Source organism: Hibiscus syriacus, unplaced genomic scaffold (assembly GCF_006381635.1).
Source record: "Hibiscus syriacus cultivar Baekdansim isolate YM2019G1 unplaced genomic scaffold, ASM638163v2 tig00111197_pilon, whole genome shotgun sequence".
Taxonomy (NCBI): domain Eukaryota; kingdom Viridiplantae; phylum Streptophyta; class Magnoliopsida; order Malvales; family Malvaceae; genus Hibiscus; species Hibiscus syriacus.
This window is the reverse complement of record NW_024063013.1, coordinates 934,673-954,865: the sequence shown is the minus strand read 5'-3', so window position 1 is coordinate 954,865 and position 20,193 is coordinate 934,673. Positions and strand designations below refer to the sequence as shown.

Sequence of the window (20,193 nt, the reverse complement as noted above, 5' to 3'; positions counted from 1 at the left end):
TTTATTTTTTATTACAACATATTAGGTAAACGCCTAAAATGTTACAAAGGATAAGATAACAGGTTAATTATTAGAAATATTATCAAACACAATATCATATTAGGTAGCGTTTATATAATGTAATAGATAGCTCTTATATAACATAATAGGTAGAGCTTATATAATAAAATAGGTTAATTACTTAATTTGTTATTACAACATATTAGGTAAACATGTTGAAAGTATTGATTCCATTTAAATAAATATCGACACTTTTAGAATTTAAAAGAAAAGCAGTAATAGCACCTATAAAGTACCGATACTTTATAAAAATGTATCGATACATAACAATATAACAGGTAAATATATGATAAAACAAGTTTCATTATGACGAAATCAATTTCATTATGACAAAACCGGTAAAGAGCTACCGGATATGTTGAAAGTATCGATATTTTATAAAAAATGTATCGATACTTTACAATATAACAGGTAAAATATGATAAAACCAGTTTCATTATGACAAAACCAGTAAAGAGCTACCAGATACGTTGAAATTATTGATACTTTATAAAAATGTATCGATACTTTATAAAAATGTATCGATATTTTATAAAAATGTATCGATACTTTACAATATAATAGGTAAAAATATAACAAAACCAGTTTCATTATGACAAAACCGGTAAAGAGCTACATGATATGTTGAAAGTATCGATACTTTATAAAAATGTGTCGATACTTTACAATATAATAGGTAAAAATATGACAAAACCAGTTTCGTTATCACAAAACAGAAAAAGAGCTACTTGATATGTTGAAAGTATCGATACTTTATAAAAATGTATCGATACTTTACAATATAACAGGTAAAAATATGACAAAACTAATTTCATTATGAAAAAACTGGTAAAGAGGTACATGATATGTTGAAAGTATCGATACTTTATAAAAATGTATTAATACTTTACAATATAACATGTAAAAATATGACAAAGCAAGTTTCATTATGAACAAAGCAGTTTCATTATGACAAAACCGGTAAAGAACTACCTGATATGTTGAAATTATCGATACTTTATAAAAATGTATCGATACTTTACAATATAACAGGTAAAAATATGACAAAATCAGTTTCATTATGACAAAACCGGTAAAGAGTTACCTAATATGTTGAAAGTATCGATACTTTATAAAATGTATCGATAATTTTCAATATAACATGTAAAAATATGACAAAACCAGTTTCATTATGACAAAACCGGTAAAGAGCTACCTAATATGTTGAAAGTATCGATACTTTATAAAAATGTATTGATACTTTACAATATAACAGGTAAAAATATGACAAAACCAGTTTCATTTTGACAAAATCGCTAAAGAGCTACATAATATGTTGAAAGTATCGATACTTTATAAAAATGTATTGATACTTTACAATATAACATGTAAAAATATGACAAAATCGGTTTTATTATGACAAAACCGGTAAAGAGCTATCTAATATGTTGAAAGTATCGATACTTTATAAAAATGTATCGATACTTTACAATATAACATGTAAAAATATGACAAAACCGGTAAAGAGCTACTAAATATATTGAAAGTATCAATACTTTGTTGAAAGTTATGTAATTTATGTTTCAAAAAATTTTAATAATGCTTCATGTTTTCCACCTACAATATTAATTTAATAATTTAATTTATACAAAAAAATATTTAATTGTTTAGATATTTTATAAAATATTATTTAGAATTTAAATTTAACAATTTTAACCAAAATAATAATAAATATGTAATATTTATGTTTATTATTTTTAATTTAATAATAATATATATCATAACATAAAAATAAATCATTAGACGTTATTAGTATGCACACTTTAAACTAATATTTTTCACAGTGAAATAAGTATGCACACTTATATATATGTATCGATACTTACCGATAACCAAAGTTTACCGGTTACCAAATTTTTTAATAATTTTTTATATTTTCTACCTACAACGTTATTAGTCTCTCAACAAAATAAGTAGTACTAAACCAAATTTATTAAATATCTTTTAATGTATATGATAATACTGTATATTAGATGTATATTAGTATGCATTTTCTGAGACAAGCTCCACGTAAAACGCAAAGGTTTTAGTGTTTGGTGGGTTTCTTGGGATAATTATTACACAGGTCATCATAGAATCATGTATTTTTATTTATAGATCTTTATTTTTATTTATTTTAATTTGGTCACTACATGTACATTAAATGTTTCCTTCAATTTTCAGTTAATGCAATTCAGTCCCATTTTAATTCCATTTGTTGTAATTTTTATTAAATGTGTTTAATTATTATATATGGTTGATAACTTTTAAATTATTTATTTTTAATCACTGATTAAATCTTTAAATAGATCATTTAGATTTAAATTTCTTTTAGATTAGTTATTAATTAGAATTAGTTATTAAAACCATTTAGATTTAGTCACTCTTTAGAAATTGACTTTTAGGTCTTTTAGATTTTATATTCTTATAATTTAGTCCTTAATTTCAACCTTTAAGCTTAGAAAAGCTTTAGACCTTGTAATTCTTCTAATTAGGTTACTAGATTAAATTTTTAGATTAGATTAAAGCCTTTAGGACTTAAGATCTTTAGAATTAGACTAACAAATTTAGAAAATCAAGCCTTTCAGGTTTAGTTTCTTCTGAATTAGTCCTAGAATCCTTAAAATCTAATAGAAATTCATTTTAAACACATAATTGAGATTAATTAAAAGATGCCAAATGCTCTCTTCCTGTTGAAGTATTTGCTCCAATTCGACTTTCAACGTTTTTTCCAACTACATCAGAAATTCTGAATCGCGTGAAGCCAAAGCACGATTGATCCCCTAGATACGGGCAAACAAGCGATTCTTCTTTGTAGTAATTGATTCGAACACATTTTTGTTCCACTCTAGGAGCTTCAGTTGGATGGCCGTTATATTACCACATACGACATCATAGAGGACCACCACGAGCGCAACATATTATTGAAGTCAGGGTGGCTTTGCCATGCAAAAACAAAACGGAAAGGTGGTGAAGAAACCAACTGAGACCGAGGATGAGAAGCAAATAGAATTGGTCGATGGTTCGATCCAATTCTATCCAAATGGGATGTAATTGAGTTTGGGAAAATGTCCATCCAAGCATCATTAACTAAACACCTGTTAAGCTGCTGCCTAAGCGATCCTCAAGCCAAAATGAAAGTCGGACCCTCAATTCTAACCTCAAACAACATGTTATCAAAAACAAAATTATTAAACCCTCTGCTCACACCAATTATTTCTGGGGCTCCGTCCATTCTTTCATCACCTCGAAGAATTGCATTAAAATTGCCAAGTCAACAACCAAGAAATCTAGAACTCGAAGAGAGATCGTTTAGAGCACCCCCAAAGGAATTTTCGAACTGAGATACTCGGATTTCTATAAACAAAGGTAGTGTAGATCGACTGAGTCAATGTCGGCTAGTGGATAACGGTGTGAATGTACTGATTCAAAAAACACCGAATATCAATATCAAAATTTGATTGCCAAAGAAGCCAAATGTCATCACTAAACCCTTTTGCTTCAATACGGAACGAGTTCGGATAACCCAACTTTCGAATCACCCCATCAGCACGGATTCCACTAATCCTAGGTTCCAACAAAGCTATCATAGGAGGACAGTAAGTCGTTACAAAATTGCTTGAAACAATGACAAAATTAAGGACTCCCCGCGCCCTAACAATTCCATGTCACACTAATAAACATAAGAAATCTTAAGAGTGATTTTCCCCGTTTACGGGCTACATATCATCACCAACCAGCACTGAAGACTATTGTTCCTAAACAATCACATCCACTAAATTTGTGGCGATTGAACCCAATCTGATAGCAATGGTCTCGTAGGAGCCTTGTACTCCAATTGCTTTTTAATTTTTAATCCTTTCTCCCCATGTTCATTCATCCCTTTGTTTTGACTTATTCTAAGATGATTGATACGCTCTCTCATTGATGGCCTATGATTCGCGCCACCCTCATCAATGGTTACGGCTCTATGTTCACCACCCTTTATGTTCGGAACTTGGATATCAACCAACTGTTCACGGCCTCTCACGGAAGGTTCCACTTGAAATACCCTACTACTTTTACCTTTATCCCCTTGTTGGAGCTTAGTTGCATGGATATTATTCATATTAGAAGTCGTCATTAGAGATGCACATAGCCAGATTTAAATCCGATCCGGTTTTTTCACTAAGTCAAAAAACCGGTTTATAAAAAAACCGGTTCGGATCATAACCGGTTTGGAGGGCCGGATGATGTAATCGGTTTCGGTTTGAAAAAAATCGATTTTTTAAAAAATCGGTTTTTAATCCGGTAAAAAATCCGGTAGTTCAATTTTTTCCCAAACCGGTTATACTATCCGGTTTTAAAATATCCGATCCGGTTTAAAAAAATCGATTTTTCCCAAATCCGATTTCAAATATTTTTTACACAAAATCAAACATTCAAATTTTTTGTACACCTCTAATCGCCGTCGCCCTTCGAAGTTTCCACTAATTGTGAACCACTAGTATTAATAGCCGTACTAGATTGTACATTCGTACTTTTTCCTTTATCCTTCATCTTTCCGCCAATATGACAAACCGCTTTTTCACCACTGTGACATTTGGGTTGGTACTTTCAGAATCATTAGCCTCAATATTCTCAGCCAAAATTTCAAAACGTGTGATCTTCTAGGTATGCCCCCCCAGGCAACCTCCTTTCCCTCGTGTGGTTTTCGACCAGGCGCAATCATCCAGGGTCCGTACATCTTCTCTACTGTTACCTTAGTGGTTTGTGGCTCGGTTACCCTTCTAGCTGGGTCGGCTTCCTTTGTTACCGGTTGTTCTTTAGTAAATCCACATTGCTCTTGTGAATGCCCATAAATACCACAATTGAAGCAAATATGGAGGAGCTCTTCATACTCAATTTTTTGTATGAAACCATCTATTTTAATGTAGGGAAGTAACGGTTTGTTCAGATCCACCACTACTGCCAGCCTAGCAATTTTTTCTCGTTCCCCAACATTATTGTTATAGTATATTTTAATAACTTCCCCAATTTCAGAAACTAATAGTCGAAATAGAGACTGTGTAATATCTATAAGAGAGGTTGGGCAGTCGGATCCATACCATTACTTGTGAAAGATGATCGTCGGAAGTATTGAAATCCCTGTTCCGTGGTTGCACCGTTAAATAGCTTCCGAATATTACCCAAGGTCCCTCCGTGAGTATTCTTGTGTAATCACTCTCCAAATCCAATCTAACCAAGAAGTATCTGTTATCAAGATCAATAAGATGAAACTTTCCTTGTGGTGTCCATAATAGTTTTTAATTTTGTTAAGCAAAACTCAATAACCAATTGTTTTGCCTAAAAGTCTCACTACAATCGTTCTTCTCATGTTCTTATCAATGGATTCATTAATCCTCTCTAAGAATCAAATAATCAGGGAAGGTCAATTCTTATCAACCGTCACGTCTACCTCTTGTAGCGAAACCTTGATCCCTCCAACGTTATCGGCAAAGAGGTGGTAGCCGTCATCGACGACTGCTGACCAAACTGTATCATGCACCAAACAAAATTCGAGAAATTCAGAGAAGAAAACCCTAAGGTGGCGTTTGGTTCGCTGGAATGTTTCTGAGGAAATTAGAATCTATGAAGGAATTGGAATCTGTCAGGAATTGGAATTCAATTCTATATTCTGTTTGGTTCGTAGACATGTCAGATGAATTTGATTTCAGTAATGTAAAATGACAGAATTGTCCTTCTTATTTTTTTGCTTTATTTTAGTTTGTTTTATAACTTACATGTAGTAATATATTATAAAAAATTAAAAAATATTAAATTTTCATTTTATTGATTGATTATTCATTTCAATAAATTATAAAAATCATGCTAATAAACATCATAAGTTAAAATCATCGCAATCAAAATATGTTAATAAGTTATCAAAAGATAGAGCAATATTTCGATACATTCCAATTGGAGTATGTTAATTAGTTACCAAAAACTATTTTTATTCAATATATGAATTAGAAATCTGACCCGACATGACACGAAATAATAAAAAAATTATTTTTATTTAATAAAAATATTGACTTAATTGAAAAAAATTATATATAGAGGGGTATTATTGTAATTATTCCTAAATATATAAGGTAAAATTATATATTTTTTTCGGGTCGGATCCGGTTTTTTTCACCCTAAACTCGTACCCGACCCGAACCGAATATCACACTTTAAAAAAACCCGACCCAATATCACACTTAAAAAATCCGACCCTACTAAACCCGAATATCACACTTAAAAAACCTAACTCGACCCGAACAAAATAAAGTTTCACCCGACCCAACCCGAATATATGAATTAGAAATATAACCCGACCAGAAATAATAAAAAAAATTATTTTTATTCAATAAAAACAATGACTTAATTGAAAAAAATTATATATAGAAAGGTATTATTGTAATTATTCCTAAATATATAAGGTAAAATTATATATATTTTCGGGTCGGGTATTTTTCACCCTAAACCCGAACTCGACCCGACCCGAATATCACACTTAAAAAAACCGACCCGACTCGACCAAAATAAAGTTTCACCCGACCCGACCCGAATATATGAATTAGAAACCCGACCTGAAATAATAAAAAAATATTTTTATTTAATATATGAATAACTATCAAAAGATTGATGATGGTAGTATGGTCAAATTTCAATTCCCTCTAATAAGGGAATTGAATTCTATTAATTCTTAGATGAAATTCACTTTCCCTCATTTGATGGAAAGTTAAAGCCACGAGGGATTCCAATTCCCTTAGAAAACTTGAACCAAACATGAGAAAGTGATGAAATTGGATTCTAATTCCCACCAATTCTAAGGGATTAATACTAACCAAACACCATCTAATTGACTTTTATATTAATTTTTTACTATTATATTTATTCTTTTAAAAGTTCAACTCCTATTTAATGGGGAGATCATTAATTTCAGTTTCGTTGGATTCAAAATGGATCCAACGATTGACAATTGGTTGTGTGGGAAGACCTAAAATTTCCAAACCTAGACAATATGCTATGAGATTCTCACTCATTCTAACGGCCGGTAGTATGACAACACTACACCCCTAGGGTTTTCAAAGATGTGAACTCCCATAGGCTTCTACTGTTGGGCTTTAACGATTTGACTATTTATTTTGTAATTGGGCTGTCTCCTTATAATATTTGGACTGTAAAAATAATAAATAAACTGTTAATATCTTTTTTTCATCATTAAGTAATTATTATATAGATATTATTTTAATAAATAATCGAAACTATTACTGATACAATGACCTAATCAATATTTTAACCTACATATATTTATATTATCATAATCAAATAATAATAAATTTATAAAATAATAATAACAATAGTAAAAAAAGAATAATAATAAAAAATCTATATATATCTAGTTAATCTAATATAAAATCCAAAATACATTTGAAATAGGACCTGAACAAAAACCTGGTGTTGAAGTACTTAAGTAAACAATTGAGATTTAGAGTTTGTATAAATGAAATAATATGGTCTTTTAACTGTTATGTCTTGTCTTCCCACCACCCACTTTTTGTTTCTTAATAAGAGCAATGAAATCATGTAATTTGACATTACTTTTGCAATATCAGCTCCCAAATACTGAATGGGACATTACTGCCCGGTTTGGACCAATTTATTTGATGTTTTACTCTGGACCTTTTGATATTTTCTGATCTTATAGAAAAGTGATTATCCATGTATCAGTTGTTTGACAGTTTTATCATGAAATGTTCAAATATTTTTTGAATATGTGCAGAGGAACTTTTTTTTCATTACCGATAGAAAAAATGGATTCTGGGATCTCCATAAATGGGTAAGTTCGTTTTTGGCAATTTAAAGCTGCATTTGAGTCATTTTTTTTTGACAAGTTTCAACTCAATAGACCCGATCTCATTCATTAAAAAAAAGGGTAAAGTATAGTAATGGTCACTGAATATTTTAAAGCTTGCATTTAGGTCTCCCAACATTTAAAAATTGCAATACAATCCTCCAAACATTTAGCCCATTTGCAATATGGTCATCGACCGTTTGACGCCGTTACAATGTTGTTAGTCCGTTTGCAATATGGTCACTGAACTTTTCAGACGCTTGCATTTAGGTCCCCCAACTTTTAAAACTTGCAACACAGTCCTCAATTTCATTCTTAACCTCAAATTCTAAAATAATTCAATTATATTTTAAACCCCAAATTCTAAAAGTTTTGATTAAGAAGAAAGAAATAAAATTAGATGGTTTTGGTTCAAAACTAACACTAAATATTCAGATCCTTGACATGCAGTTCTAGAAACATAAAAATTACTATACTTTACCCTTATTTTAATTAGTAATTAATACACTTAATAATATATTATTCTTATTTTAATAAATAATTAATATAATAATAATTTTATTTTAATAAAATCAGGGATCTGGATATTCAGTGTTAGTTTTGAACCAAAACCATCTAATTTTATTTCTTTCTTCTTAATCAAAACTTTTAGTACTCCTTATGAAAGATGTTCAGTTCATCAGAATAGAAGTGAAAGAGGGTCTTTGGCTATTTTTTTAATCTTCTTATTTGGGTTTTTTCTAAATTAGGGAATTGGTTGTGAGTATCGACATAGTGAAATTGCCAGCCTCAATCCGAGAGACTGCTTGTACTAGTTTACTGGGAATTGTATTGATCCGACATGTGATTTTCAACGTCTTGTGAGCTCATATTCTTTTTAATAAGTTCATGTTGATTATGGGACTGATATATCGTGAATGAATTGAATTTTTGTACATGTTTTGGAAATTTTACAATTGAATCTGTATTGAATTATAACTTTAGAAGACAATTCTGCATGCACACAACTCGAAAGGCATCATGCAGGGTAGTATATTTGGAGCAGCTACTTGATATGTTGTCAAATCATTGCCAAATCATTGCACATTTGCACCTTCATTTCTGACATATATGTTTGTTGCAGTGTCCTCTATGTTTTACAATGTCTTTTATTGTTGATATGCCATGAATTTACAAGAATTATGAGGTCTAATGTTGTATTTGCAACTGGTAATGTTGTATTTGGCATCTAATGTCTATCTTAAACAACCCATTTGACGCCATAGCTTTTGTAGTGACTATAATCGAACCTCTTTCCCTTTATTTATTAAGTCTTCATTTTGAATGAGTTATTAATTGATATTCTTGGTTTATTTTAGTTATTGCTTGGATGTATGTTGTAGTCCTATGAACTAAAACTCTTTAATATTTTCACAGCCGTTGGATGTGCATGCTCAAGTTCCATCCAAACCTATTGGATTTCCATACCAAAGTGCGACAGCTACGAACAAGACAAATTGGTCTTGTTACTTTTACTTCAACGGTTTATGCAATAACTGTGATAGGTGCACTCTTCATGTTCAAAGTGCAGGAGCCGTTGGATGTGCATGCAATAAACCTCAAATTTATATTAAAGTAAACACTGTCAAATAGCAAATTCATGTTCAAAATTTCAAAACACTTCAATTATTCCAAACCCCAAATTCCAAAATACTTAATTACATTCTAAACCCTAAATTGAAGTATTTTAGAATTTAGGGTTTAGAGTGAAATTGAGGACTATGTTGCAAGTTTTAAAAGTTGGAAGACCTAAATGCAAGCGCCTGAAAAGTTCAAACGGTGTCAAACGGTCAGGGACCATATTGCAAACAGACTAAATGTTGGAGGACTGTATTTCAAGTTTTAAAAGTTGAGAGACCTAAATGCAAGATTTAGAAAAGCTCAATGACCATTATTATACTTTACCCTTAAAAAATTCTATCAGATCCGACTTAAATCAATTTTCTTTAAAAATATTCGAACTTTCAAATTAGATCAGATCAAAATCCATTGGTTTTGGGTCAGATTACCATCTCTAACTGTGATCCATTTGAGTCAAAGACCGATGATTTTTCCACCTCGATCATCTCTTTACTTCCGCTGCTTCAGTAAAGAATCTTCCCTGTGGCTACTAGGAAGAAGAGTCAACCCCAGTGTTTCTAAACAATGGCTTCTTCCCAAGGCAACAAAATTACAGCTCCGTACGGCTACTGGAATTCCCCATCACCGCCGATGACGTTTCGGGCTCCTCTAAACGGATTGAAGGCACCGCTGTGGACCCTCAAGGCCATCTCTTTTGGCTAGAGTCACGCCCTTATGACTCAGGGTAATTTCCAAGTCTTAAACTCCCCAATATCCATTATGTTTGAAGCTACAAGTTCTGATTTTTTTTTTAAATAGGAAGCTGGGAATGAATCGAATGATGTTACTCCACCGGAGTTTTCTGTGCGGACGCGGGTCCAAGAGTATGGAGGAGGATATTTTAGTATTTATGGGGACACTTTGATTTTCTCCAATTATAAAGATCAGAGATTGTACAAGCAATCAATCCGTTCCAAAGGTTCGGATGCTCACTTTGTTTTCACTCGTTAAAGTTATTGGTTTTGATTATCTGATGCTAATGGATGGCGAAGCACATTATTGTCCAGTACCAATCACTCCAGACTATGGAGGACCGGTTATCAGTTATGCTGATGGAATTTTTGATTCAAGGTTTAATCGTTATATCACTGTAATGGAAGGTTAGACCTTTGTAATGTGTTGCTGACATCAATTTTCGTTCATTTTTTTATTATATATATATATATATATATTATAGTTTGAAATCATTTTAAAAAATTATATAATATATGGATTTTTTAAATGTTTTGAAAATATATGATATATAGTTTTTGAAAATATATATTATATCGTTTTGAAAACTTATTTTAAAAAATATATATATATAATATATAATTTTTAAAAATATTTTTGAAAAACATATATATTATATAGTTTTGAAAATTAGTTTTTAAATATATATATTATATAGTTTTGAAAATATTTTGAAAAACATATATATTATATAGTTTTGAAAATTAGTTTTTAAATATATATATTATATAGTTTTAAAAATTAGCTTTTAAAAACATATATATTATATAGTTTTGAAAATTAGTTTTTAAATATATATATTATATAGTTTTGAAAATTAGCTTTTAAAAATATATATATTATATAGTTTTGAAAATTAGTTTTTAAAAAATATATATTATATGGTTTTGAAAATTATTTTTTAAAACATATATTGTATAGTTTTAAAAAAATGTTTTTAATTTATTTATTTATTTATCTATTTATTTATTTATTTATTTCGTTTTTTTTTCTTCTAGTTCAGGTTCAAAGGTAGGGTGCAAATGGTCCAAGGATGAGCCCAATTCGGGCATCTCATAGTTTAGATTAGGGGTTCTAACAACGCTATAGTAAGGGATTAGGGTTTACAAACCCTAAAACATCATTTGTCCAAGAAGATATGAACCGTTGGATATGACCCAATCCAACGGCCAGAAGAAATCTCAAGCATCATCGGGCCAACAACACAGTCAACACCCAACGCATTTTCTGGCCACGCCAACGGGATTGAACTATCCCGAGGTGGCCGGCGTGAAACAAGAAATCACAATAGCCCGTAACAAGAACAACCCCGAATAATCCGGGATCGACCCCAAGATAGTCGGAAACAGTCCCCGTCGGGGCATTATAAATACGTACACAGAACCACCAACACAGGAGAGAAACAGAGGGCCAAAAACTGAGACCACAATATCGATCAACACAGTAAATCATCGAACGAGAAACATACCACAAACCAACAGAACCATCTATATCGAACCTCAACACCCATAGCCAAATATCAGATCAAAACAAAAAGAAAACGAATCACAAGCAAGCACAATAGTAAACCAAAATACACGAAAAGCCAACCCAAGAGCCAAGCAAAATAAAGCCAAAGGCCTCGGAGAAGCCATCGGAAAACGAAAGGTGTCGGTTTAAAGGTAAAAAGATCCAAGCTTTAAGCGTAGATCTATAACGTTTGGGGTCCCTTTAGGGGAAACGGGCTTTGAATTTGTGTTTGGGGGGGTAGAGGAGAGCGTTTTGTGGGAGTTTAGATTTTCCCGACCGCCGCGAGCGACGGCCGTAGCGGCATTCGACGGTTGTGGACGGTGGCGGCGGGTGGCCGGAAATCGCCCAAGGGAGAGGTTTGAGAGCATTCTCTCGGCTGAGAGAAGGAATTTGAGAGAAAATGTTACAAATGAGTGAAATGGGACTTTTTTGGGTATTTATATAACGAGGACCAGTTTGTAAATAGTAGATTCTTAAATTCTCTGCGGTCCCTGTTGTTTTGAGTTGCATTACAATCTGGTCATCGTTCGTAATTTCACCTATGGATTCTCAATTCATTCAATTTAGTCACTATCTATGCTTTGCAAATTAACCCTCAAATTTTGTTTTTTTACAGTTTGGTTTTAGTATCAATTTCAGTCCACAAAGTCCAATTCAATTCATTTTGGCCCCTTTATCTATTTATTTATTAACTTTTTTTAGTTTATTTTCTTATTTTATTTTCCTAACATTTTTTTCCTTTCACAACTCAACCTTGTTTATATTTTTTATTGGTATTGTCATTCCCATTATTATATATATATATATATTGGTATTTTCTCCTTTTATTTTGTCTTTTTTTCAATAATTTTCCCTTTTAAAATTTAATATCCTTTTCATTTTTTTATTAATTTTACTCGATATTTTTTATATTTACCATCTAACATTTTTGATTTTCCAGTAGTAACTCCAACCGATCAAAGGTAAGTATCTCGAATCGAATATTTTAAAATTTAAATTTTCACAATAAAAGACAACCTATAAATTAATTGGTACCGAAAGGGCGGTTCAAAGGTGCTAATCCTTCATTGACCGTAACCGACTCCCGAACCCAACGCGTTTCTGATACAACGCAGATCAGTAAGATGGTGTCCGACCCACCTAATATCGTTTTAAAGTGGTCGGTGGCGACTCCAATCCATTTAATCCAAGTCGAAGCCCAATTCCGGGCCCAACCAAAAGTCGGTTCCAACATTTATCTGGCGGATGCACTAAGCCCGCATAAGGGCGTGCATCCATTATTTTTTAAAAAGTGGTTAAATTTAGTTTAATGTGTTAAGTAAAATGAAAAATTTACAATTTTTGGAAAATTAAAATTTTGAACTCTATTCTTAAATTTTTGGATCCTCCACTGCTCTCTAGTGTTAATGGGGTTGTGGAATTTTCCCTTTTTGTTGATTCAGTCTTATCACCTTGATAGATCGCCGTGTAAGTAGTATAAATTCAACAACAACAATCACAGCAGACCACTTGATGACGGAAATGTCCAAGGTATAAATTATCTCTAGAAATAAACTTTATATTGTTTGTAAGCTATTGTGCTTTTTTATTATGATATGATTTTTCAGACTTGTATTTTTGTTTCTCTCCTTGTGTGTTAAACTTAATATTATCAGCTATTGTTTGCTGTTTCATATGTTTATGAGCAATGGATTTTATCTTTTGTTAACTTCCAGAACCAAAAGTATCGGTGAAGGGAAATGATTTCTGTGCTTTCCCTCGATTGGATCCCAAAGGTGAAAGAATCGCTTGGATCGAATGGAGTCACCCTAACATGCCGTGGGATAAATCAGAGTTCTGGGTTGGGTATATTTCTGAGAAGGGTGAGTTGAATTCTTTCGGTGCCACATAGCTTTTTCTCTGCATTCCTTTCACTTCCTTTAACCAGTTTTCTATCAGCACTTTTAGCTCCTTTTCCAAATTGAAAGCTTACTTGTTCTCGATTGTTGATTCTAGTCATTTTTGGTACGATAAATATGTCGATATCTATCAATTGGTATGTCATGCAGAGATGTGTACAGACGTGTTTGTGTAGCTGGCTACGATCCTGAAGTTGTAGAGTCGCCTACAGAACCAAAATGGTCCCCTACTGGTATTCAATAATAATTTTCTTATTTCATGAACAGTTCTAAATATGAAATATAGGCTTTCATGACATTGTACTTTGGTAAACAATTTAGTTTTAGAGTTTCAATGAAATAATATGGTCTTCAACAGTTATGTCTTTGTCTCCACCCCCCCCCCCAACTTTTTGTTTCTTAGTAACAGCGATGAAATCCTGTAATTTGACATTACTCTTGCAATATCAATGCCCAAATACTGACTGGGACATTTCTGCCTGGTTTGGACCAATTAATTTGATGTTTTTCTCTTCCTTTTGATATTTTCTGATCTTATAGGAAAGTGATTATCCATGTATAGGTTGTTTGACAGTTTTATCAGTGAAATTTTCAAATATTTTTCAAATATGTGCAGAACTTTTTTTTTCATTACAGATAGAAAAAAATGGATTCTGGAATCTCCATAAATGGGTAAGTTCCTTTTTGGCAATTTAAAGCTGCATTTTCTAGCCAGCAGTATCTTGCTCAGCCTGATGTCCATGGTTACCTGATGCATCTTCTTTTAAAAAAATCAATAACAACAAGGTATCAATTGTGCATTTAGTCTTACATGGCTAACAGTTCTCCATAAGCCAACATCTCCACAAAACATATCTTTCGTTCTCTCTCGATTCCCCCCTCCGAAATCGCGTCAGTAGTTTTCTGCATTATATTACTTCACTGTGCACTTCTCCGAGCTTGGAGTGTCTATCAAAATTAATCACCACCTATCATCTCTGGAAACAGGTTGAATCTAAGAATGAGGTGTTTGCACTTTATCCCTTGAATGCTGAGTTCACACGACCATTATGGGTATTTGAAATGAATTCTTATGAGCTCATCAAGAGCGATGCTGGAAAAACCTTAATTGCTTGCACCTACAGGTAGTTATAAAAAATTACTGGCCATCAAACTTCATAATATGGATAAGGCCTTCGAAAACTAAAACATGTTTTTGGTTTTTTTGAGTGAAACTGTGGATGTCTTAATGCACAGGCAGAATGGGAGGTCATATCTTGGAATTTTGGATGATGTTCAGGGTTCATTTTATCTGCTTGATATTCCTTTCACAGATATAGAAAATATTGTACTTTCAATATCCCAAAAATTTTCCTAATATTATCTTTAAATTTAGTTTTGTGTGGGAACGTCTTTTTAAAGATGCATGTTATCTGTTTTGCAGACTTCATGGAATAATTATCTGTATGTTGAGGGAGCCTCTGCAGTTCAACCTTCATCAGTGGCTAAGGTAAGGCTGTCCTCTTCTTTACATTGCTATAATATTTTAGAGATCCTTTGATTACAGTCATAGCAATCTTTCATTGTCTTCGAAGGTGATGCTAGGTGGTCATAAATTAAATGTAGTTGATTTCAAGATTGTTTGGTCATCTTCATTGGATTGCTTAAAGTACGAGTCCTACTTCAGTCGGCCAGAGTTAATTGAATTTCCAACCGAGGTTCCTGGCCAAAATGCCTATGCATACTATTATCCACCAAAAAAAATTCCCTTCATCAAGCTTGCCAGGAAGAAAAGCCACCGTTGCTGTTGGAAATTCATGGTATGATATTTACTTATTTCAAAAACTTGTTAAATATGGTGGAAGCACTGGTATGTTCTCCTTTCCTTTAGCAAAACATGCAGACAGATCCTTGACTGCTCCATAACATCTTTGAACAAATTAATTCTGTTTATATCTCATTTAATGCGCTGCCTTTCTTGAATCACATGACACAATTGTGTAGGTTATGGAAGAGAATTTCGTGAACGACTTTTGGGGCGCTGGGGAATTGTCAATGTTGATGACTGTTGCAGCTGTGCTAGGTTTTTGGTAATTTGTTAGGTCATTCCAAATTACTAATGGATCGAGTATATATGACACTGCCCAGTCGTGACAATACATTTTTCTGTTCTCTAGGTGGAGGATGGGAAAGCAGATAAGGAACGACTCTGTATAACAGGAGGCTCTGCTGGCGGGTACACAACCTTAGCGGCGCTTGCTTTTAGAGATACATTCAAGGCTGGAGCTTCCCTCTATGGGGTAATTAATATCATCATTATTTTCGATTTAACTTTGGCATCTTTCATTGTCTTTTGTGTATTAACGCCGTATGCATATATGTTTCCTTGGATCTTTCGAGTGAAACTTAAAACTGACAGGTTGTTTTACGTGTCATAATTCTCTGTGAACAGGTAGCTGACCTGAGCTTGTTGAGAGTCGAAATGCATAAATTTGAATCCCAATATATTGATAAACTCGTTGGTAATTAGAAAAGGATAACCAATGCCTGAGTTTGATTTTAATTTTTATCAATTTAGTTGCGTATCATATCCTTGACAATTCCAGGAGATGAGAAGGCTTACTTTGAACGATCGCCTATCAAATTTTGTGGATAAATTTTCTTGTACCATCATTCTCTTTCAGGGACTGGAAGATAAGGTACAGAAATTTTCTTCTTCAATTTCTTCTTTGTTGGTACACACTACACAGTAATGAAGACTTACTGATATGACTATCTTGCTTGTATTATATGACGGTTGTTGTGGGAAAATGTCTTCAACTTTGTTATAGCAATTCAAACAGACTTCAGTGTCTCGAAAGAGTCTCTACCTGTTGCTCTTGTGGAGGAAAATATTCAAATATTTAATTCAATTCTTATTATGATTTTTAGTTAAATATATTTTAATTATTAATACAATTATATTATTTAAAACATATATTATTGTACTTGCAATTATATATATATAGTCTAGAATGATTACAAGATAGTATATGTTCATAATATATTTTGGTAACTGACAACATACGTTCATAGGGATAGGCATGGGTTGGGTCGGGTCGGATTTTCGGTCAAGCTGATATGAAAATTATACACCCTCCACTCGAACCCGACTCGACTTTTTCTAGATAAAATCTGAACCGACCCGACTCGATCCGAAATAATATATTTATTAAAAAACATTATTTGTATTCAATAAAAATATGGATTTAATTGAAAAAAAAATAATATATATAGGGATATTATTGTAATTATCTCTAAATATAAATATATGTTTTTCTCGTGTCGGATTTTTCATTCTAAATCCAAACCCGACCCAGATTTTTTTATAAAAAATATAACCCGTTCTAGTCAAGATGGGTTGGAACCCGTCAAATTCGGATTCCATGCCCATCTCTATACGTGATCATACATACATAATTACTCGAACTCAATCCTTTAAGAAAAATAACATATATTTTGACCGCTCAATAGATTCTAATTATATATATTATCATTTATTTATACTTCTAACCTAAAAAAATTCTAAACAATTTGTAACTAACAATGTAATTTTATTTTCATTTGAAAAATAATTTATAAAATGAGAAAATATTACATTTAAACATAATTAAATTTATATTTTTTTTAAAAATTAAGTGAATTAAGATTCAGTTAATTATTTATAAATTATTTTTTTGACAATAAACTGTACATTCATGAACTGAAAACAGTGTCAGCAACAATAACATTAAAACTATAATACGAGTAAACATTATCGAAATACAATGACATAGAAGAACTGGAAATATGAGTGGTTAAAGAGTGAGCTGCACCATTCGTTGAACGACGAATATATCGAACAATAACTTGGAGATTATCGGCGAGCAACCTACGACCCACAACGCGTTACGAAAGAAGTATAGATAGATCAGAAGCGGGAGACTCCATCTGTCGTACCACATTCAAAGAATCATATGCCACAACCGCTTGATCAAACTCCTTCCTCCACAACCATTCGGATTTCATGCTTTAAAATCAACTTTAATAAAATATTTCGGCTTAAAAAAAATTAGGCCGGATGAAAATAAATGTCCACATTTGAATTATAATGTTTTGATAATTGATTGATTGTGTGGCTAGTTAGCAAAAGAAGTTAATTTTTAATTTAACATTAAATTTTAGATAAAATATTAATTTAACTCCTAAATTTTATATAAAATATTAGTTTAATTCTGAAATTTTAAATAAATATCAGTTTAACCCATGAATTCGACTAAAATCTATCGTCACATATCATAATTTATTATTTCGTTAGACCCCAAAACTTTTTTTAATTAGTTCTTTTTGCTCTCAACCTGGTGTTAGGGGTAGCCTACAATCTTACCTCCCCCTTACCCCATATATATAGGAAAAAGGGACAGTCATTTTTTGATCTCGTGAAGATAGATTTAATATTTTATCCACTCCCTTTTTCCATCATTTGTTAGTCGTTTGTGTCATCCAACCATCTACGCAACCAAAGTTTTGAAGCTGATGATACTCGGCAAATTTACATGTTGGGGTTCTCATCATTTGATAACTTATAAAATTTTAGTGGATGAAAATAGATTAATAATAAAAAATTTATAAAAAGAATCGAAAATATATGATAATTTCAAAATTTATAGCCCATCCAATCCATCCAAGGTTGGACTGCTCATCCATAGCAAGAACAAAGCGTGAATACAATGGGAGAGTATACCATGCGAGGCTGTCAAGCAGAATGCAGATTGCGGATTGATAGCTGGAGGTTTGGTTTCTATGGAACATCAAAAATAGTCGAATGGCCTGTCTAAATAACATTGGACACTAGAAATGTGTTTCAAACTATTTTGACTTTGTTAGTTGTTTGTGTTATGAAAATGAATGCTGCTCCTTGGGCATCACTTCTCTTCAACATCAACTACTCAAAGCATAAATAAACCATAAGTCAGTAAATCAAACTTTGAAACTTGCATTTGGATACTTCTTTATGATGATTTGTGTAAATACAAGCCACTTATTGGGTGGGACATGATGTAAGCGCTACATTTTATAGGTTAATTAATCGAACTGTTAAGATTAAACGGTTCTGATTTATCGAACTATTAAAAATATCAATTAACAGTTATAATTACGATTAATGAATTTTAATAAATGGTTAATCATCGGTTAATCCATTAATAAATTATAATTAATAAATTATATTTTTTAGAGAATATAATTAAAAAATAAAATCAAAATGATTCATCCTATTTTTTAGTTATCATATTTATCTTATATAGGATCACATTAAATCAAACATAGATGGAAGAACTATATGATGTTAAATATAAATGCACACACAAGATTTTAAACTGTAAAAAAATAAATATCATAATATATATTTATAAATTTTCAACTGAAAATTTTAAGTTTTGTTATATTTGAAAAAATTGTAATAGGTTAACCATAGGTTGTCATATAACTAAACCGTTAATAACGATTAACCGTTAGCGGTTAACCGTTTCTTAATGGTTAAGTTATGGTTAATAAAATTTAATAACCGTTATAACGGTTAACCGACCGTTTAGACTAAACGGTACGGTCAACCGACCATGAACACCCCTAGCTGTAACCCCTCAATTTTTTATATAAATAATATTTTTTTTAATTTTTATTAATTTAAATATAAATTAAATATAATTTTTATCTTCCTATTTCTTGAATTTAAAAATTTAATACATTTTAATCTCTTTTAACATTTGATCATAGTCTGTCCTCAGTACAAATATAACTATTAAAGGTCTGTATGGAACTGGGAAAACATTTTAAGGAAAATGTTTTCCCCGTTTTTGGGTGTTTGGTTCGCGTAAAACTCCCAGTCAACGTAAAACATTTTACGGTCAAGGGAAAACTTAGGCAAATCCACGGTATTTCAACTCACCGTTTCTAAAAGGGTAAGTTGTTTTCCAAGCGGCCCATGCTCCACACAGAGAAAACCAAGATTGATTTCTCCCATCCCTTGCTCCACACCGACGACTGTTTGAAATCCTTCTCATCGGCGAGGCGGGCTGTACGATTTCTCAGGTATTTCTCGTTTCTTCATCTCCCTTTTCTTTTTCCTTATTTCACTTCTTCGATTTCTGATTTTGTTTATAGTTTATGTGAAATTTCAATCTGGGTTTGTTTATAGTTTCTTCGATTTCTGATTTTGTTTATAGTGGTTATTATGTTAAATAATCCCATTTCCATGAATTTAATCTCAACTGAGAAATCATCATTTTTACCTTTACTTTTTGGTACTTAGTCTGCTTAGCGGAAGCTATGAAACTTTAATTTCTAGTGTTATTTTTGATGTTGGTCGGTTGGGCGGGTGCCATCAACTCAACTCATCTATTATTGTGTCTACAATGGACACAAGAATTGTTCTGTTTTGTTTCGTGGTGTTTTAAGCCT

The 20,193-nt window shown here is 32.0% G+C and overlaps 1 pseudogene; it reads left to right on the top strand.

The window, feature by feature from the left end:
- The first annotated feature begins 10,123 nt into the window (after positions 1-10,123).
- LOC120155569 lies at positions 10,124-16,469 on the top strand (annotated as a pseudogene).
- The last annotated feature ends 3,724 nt before the right edge of the window (positions 16,470-20,193 follow it).